Source organism: Ranitomeya imitator, chromosome 9 (assembly GCF_032444005.1).
Source record: "Ranitomeya imitator isolate aRanImi1 chromosome 9, aRanImi1.pri, whole genome shotgun sequence".
Classification (NCBI taxonomy): domain Eukaryota; kingdom Metazoa; phylum Chordata; class Amphibia; order Anura; family Dendrobatidae; genus Ranitomeya; species Ranitomeya imitator.
Genome location: NC_091290.1, coordinates 103332626 through 103338085, shown reverse-complemented (window position 1 = coordinate 103338085; position 5460 = coordinate 103332626). Strand labels below are relative to the sequence as shown.

Below are 5460 nucleotides of genomic sequence, written 5' to 3'. Positions count from 1 at the left end.
TCAGCCCACTAGAGCAACCAGCAGCAAGAATCACATATCTGCAGGCTGGACTAAAAACCAAATAAAGCAAAACACCAAAACAGGAAAATCCAAACTTAGCTTGACCAGAAGGTTCTAGGAGCAGGGAGCAGAGGTAACAAGACACACTGGATACATTGATAACCGGCGAGGAAATGCCAGCAAAGCCAGGTTAAATAGGAAACTCCCATATGCTGATGGAACAGGTGGAACCCAGAAACCCAGGAAAGACAAGTCACCCAGTACCATCAGCAACCACCAGAGGGAGCCCAAAAACAGAACTCACAACATGTATGTATGTGTATGTTTACGTATTGTATGTGTACATGTCTGTGTTGTGTGTGTGTGTGTGCGCGCGCATGTTTGCGTATTTTGTGTGTGCAGATCTGCCTATGTGAAGGATGAGGGGGAAGGCTAGGCCCTGTGTAGTATATCTATATTTCTCCTCCGTATCTGTGCATCATGAATCGTGGTATGTGGGCCCACTGAGACTCTTTTGCCCGGGGCCCACAAAAACCTGGAGCCGGCCCTGATAGGTGCTGTGGTAAATTTACTCTTCAGGTGAGAAAACGCTTCTTGTGCTTGAGGAGTCCAGGAGAAGATAGATCTCTTATGGGTAAGTTGCGTGATAGGTGACACTACCTCGGAAAAGTTCCTAATAAAACGCCTGTAGAAATTGGCAAACCCGATGAAGCGCTGTACTTCCTTCACATTCTTAGGAACTGGCCAGTTCTTGATGGCTTGGGTCTTACTTTCATCCATACAAATTCCTCGTGATGACATTACATACCCCAAAAATTGAATCTCAGTCTGATGGAATTCGCATTTTTCAAGTTTGATATAAAGATGATTCTGTCGTAGGAGTTCTAAGACCAACTTCACGTGTCCATGATGTTCCTCTGTAGAGTTAGAAAAAAATCAAAAATATCATCTAAATAAATCACTACAAAAGTATCCAAAAGATCCCTGAAAATGTAATTCACTAAATGTTAGAAAGTTGCTGGGGCATTACACAGACCGAAAGGCATGACTAAGTATTCAAAATGTCCATAACGTGATCTGAATGCGGTCTTCCATTCATCCCCAGGTCTAATACGGACCAAATTATAGGCCCCACGGAGATCCAGTTTAGAAAAAATCTTGTCATGCCGTACTCTCTCCAATAACCCAGGGATCAAAGGCAGTGGGTAACAGTTTCTGATAGTAACCTTATTAAGCTCCCGGTAATCTATGCAGGGTCTAAGAGATCCATCTTTCTTCTTCTCAAAGAAGATGGGTGCACCTGCAGGAGATGAGGAGTGGCGTATGAAGCCTTTGGCTAAATTCTCATCAATATAGTCCTTCAAAGCCTTTAGTTTGGGCCCTGCCAAAGGGTAGATCTTACCAAAGGGTATACCTGCTCCTGGCAAGAGTTCAATTGGACAGTCATATGGACGATGAGGGGGAAGCTGATTAGCGTTCCTCTTGTCACATACGTCGGCATACTCATGGTACATAGCTGGTAGCTCTGAAAGCGTTGAGGATCCCTCAGGAACAGCACAAGCTGCAACTTCTGGACCTATCTGTTTCTCTGGGAAGTGCAGCTCCTTGGTCTCCCAGTTAATTGTAGGGTCCTGAGCCTGCAGCCATGGCAGCCCTAAAATGATGGGAAAATGGGGAGAAGCGATAAGCATAAAAGACAGTCTCTCTTGATGAATTTTACCCCTGAACACCTTCAAGGGTTCCGTCTCCTGATCCACTGGTCCAGAGTTTAACAAAGAGCCATCCACAGTCTATCTGTACAGGAGTAGCCTTCTTCACGGGACGTATTCCATGTTTCTGGGCAAAAGAGATGTCCATAAAATTGCCGCTTGCCCCTGAGTCAATCATGGCAGAGCTACACACCCATACCGAGTCAACCCAGAGTTTGATGGAGAGGGAGCAATGAGAGTTGTTCTTCTTACAGCTCAACTGGGATGCTGTTGGGGAAACTTGAAAAATTGCTGCATTTATACAATCATCAGGCTCTGAAATAATGGAGTTTAAGTCCGAGAAGTCAGTATCTCTAGCTGCAGATCTCCCTAGAACTTGAGATTCGGATTTGACAGATCCCCTTTCGCAGCACTCACAGTGTATGACTGCTGCAGCAGTCTTACGAGAACGGTTGGGGCAGCTTGTAATGAAGTGCCATGACTTACCACAATAGAAAAATAGATTTTTTTTTAGTCGATGTTCCTTTCGGGCATCACTCACCCGTCTCTGTAAGGAGTCCATCTGCATTGGTTCAGATTCTGGTTCCAGTGTGGTCCGGCTCACAGACTCCTTAGCTGGGGAGGAAGGCAGGAAATGATTAGGACGATTAATTTCAGACCATCTCTCCTGTCTGCGTTCAGTAAGATGGGCATCAATACGGATGCAGTAGTTAATAAAGTCTCCAAACGCAGTGGGAGGGTCGGCACGAGCAAGTTCGTCCTTAATCATTGGAGACAACCCTTTACAGAAAATTGATTTTTTTTGCGGAACTGTCCCAAGTGGTATCTCGAGCCCATCTCCTGAAATCCAAGGCATATTCAGCTACTGAGCGCTTACTTTGGCGCAAAGCCAACATGACTGCTTCCGCTGTTGCACCTCGGTTTGGGTCAGTAAAAACCTGCCCCATGGCTGAAATGAAAGCTTCAAGATTATGTAGACAGTCATCCTCAGTCTCAATCAGGGGGTTTGCCCACATCAGAGCTTTGTTGGAGAGCAGCATGATTATGGTTAGCACCTTGGATCATTCAGAGAGAAATTGTGAAGCATGAGCAGAGAAAAACAGTTTGCATTGATTTATTAATCCCCTAAATCCCCTAAATTTTTCCCGTTCACCGCCAAAACGAAAAGGTGGCAACTTTGGAAACCCAGAACCTGAGGGTGTGGATGGTGCCAGGACTCGTTCCTCCAGAGCCTCAATCCTGGTTCGCAATTCCTGCGTATTTTGTCCGAAAACTTGCAAATTGTGATTATTAAGATCTTGCTGGCTTGCAAAGCTGGTCTTTAAAGCCTGAATATCCACAAGAATTTTATCAGTAACTCCACATAAGTCTTTTACACGAGCCTCCATCTTTCCTGATATTTTACGGCAGAAAAGCTGGAAGAGAGAAAAGAGCGCACAATAGTGTTTACCTGTGGTAACACACCTGGCTGAAAAAAGGGAATGCGCTCACCTGAAATGGTTGTGAGAAGTCACAACCACTGTCGTCACAGAATGTATAAATTAATATCTTCCCAGATCCTTTAAGATAGAAATGCTGAAATGGTTGTGAGAAGTCACAACCACTATCATCACAGAAGGTATAACTGGATATCTGGCATTCATGGTCCACAGCAGACTCGGCGTTCCCAGACCCAGCAGACACTAATGTTGGCTTCATAATCTTGTCAAATATAAAATACAGTCTGTATAGAGTCTTTTGCTTGGGTGCAAGGAAACACAGAAGACACAGGCTTGTTTAAGTAGTTCTTGTATTACTTCATACAAGTAAGGGTTAACACAGTTGCAGGCAGGATACAAGACAGGCAGGAATAAATCTTAAAGGTACCGTTACACTAAACGACTTACCAACGATCATGACCAGCGATACGACCTGGCCGTGATCGTTGGTAAGTCGTGTGGTCGCTGGGGAGCTGTCACGCAGACAGCTCTCTCCAGCGACCAACGATCAGGGGAACGACTTCGGCATCATTGAAACTGTCTTCAACGATGCCGAAGTCCCCGGGTAACCAGGGTAAACATTGGGTTACTAAGTGCAGGGCCGCGCTTAGTAACCCAATATTTACCCTGGTTACCTTTGTAAAAGTAAAAAAAAAAAAACACTACATACTCACATTCTGATGTCTGTCATGTCCCCCGCCGTCAGCTTCCTGCACTGACTGACGTCACCGCTGTGCTCTGCTTTATGGCCGGCGCTGACAAGGAAGCTGATGGCGGGGGACATGACAGACATCAGAATGTGAGTATGTAGTGTTTTTTTTTTACTTTTACAATGGTAACCAGGGTAAATATCAGGTTACTAAGCGCGGCCCTGCACTTAGTAACCCGATGTTTACCCTGGTTACAAGTGAACACATCGCTGGATCGGCATCACACATGCCGATCCAGCGATGACAGCGGGTGATCTGCGACCAAAAAAAGGTCCTGATCATTCCCCAACGACCAATGATCTCCCAGCAGGGGCCTGATCGTTGGTCGCTGTCACACATAACGAGATCGTTAGCGGGATCGTTGCTACGTCACAAAAAGCATGACGTTGCAACGATATCATTAACAAAATCGTTATGTGTGAAGGTACCTTAAGTCCATCTAGTCACAGAAACAGGTTAAACTTCCCTTGCCAATGTTGATGGTAAGCTGAGGGATTCCTGAGTCCACACATGTCCAAGGATCTGAAGTAGAAGGTGGTTAGGATAACAAGTCCAAGTCTTCCAGGAGCAAGGTGACAGGTAAGCTGCAGATTTGATTCTGAAGCACTGATTAAACAGCTGATTAAAAGGGCAAGTGGCAGAGAACAGGGCGGAAACATTGACCCTGAGAACTCCATGCTGGTTAAGGGCAAAGTAGATACAGCAGAACAGAAAGCAAAATAGCCGACAGGAAAAAAAACTAGGTTCTACTAAAAATAACAGCAGATATAGCAAATTGTCTAAAACCTTACAGCATGTCCCAGTACATCTGCCACAACAGTAGTCTGTGGCCTCTAGACAAAAGCAGGAGAAGCACCACTTACCTGGTGGCACTCACGGTGCTTCTTTTGATTAGCAGCATGACGCTCGTGGGATGTAGCGCCAGATCGGCTTATGGAAAGAAAATCTAAAAATCAAGTCAGTCTGGTTCTAGAAACCAGATTATTATTATTATTATTTATTATTATAGCGCCATTTATTCCATGGCGCTTTACATGTGAGGAGGGGTATACATAATAAAAACAGATCCAAAGTTCGCATACCACCATCATGTGGGATAGACTAGGAAACATTCAAACTTATCTACTCAGGTAATCAGTCAAAAAGCTGTAGGAACATACATGTATTCGGCAGGATTTGAACCTGCACGGAGAAAGCCCAATGGATTTCAAGTCCATCGCCTTAACCACTCGGCCACGACTACTCAGACATTAACATTTGATGATATTCACACACCTCTTCTTACAGCACCATGATCAAGATCAGTAATCATCCCTCTGAAAAACATCTCAGAAAATAGAAACAAAATTTCAGGTCCTAGTAAAAATGTAAAAATCTATCATCAATGGGAACCATGTACAGTTTAAGACTTTTACCTCTTCACAAGGAGGATTTTGAATGGGTCCATTCCAAAAATTTCCTTAAAATTACTGCTGAAAACACTGAACAAATTCATTTCCATGTTCGCATGATCGGGCTTTTGGGTGTCTTTTAATCGCATCACGTTTCCAAATATGCCAATCG

The 5460-nt window shown here is 44.4% G+C and overlaps 1 non-coding gene across 1 annotated transcript; it reads right to left on the bottom strand.

Annotated features, from left to right (window-relative positions):
• Window positions 1–5058: 5058 nt before the first annotated feature.
• TRNAS-UGA (transfer RNA serine (anticodon UGA)) lies at window positions 5059–5140 on the bottom strand. Its single transcript has one exon. It is a non-coding gene; the product is annotated as a tRNA-Ser (tRNA).
• Between the last annotated feature and the right edge of the window lie 320 nt (window positions 5141–5460).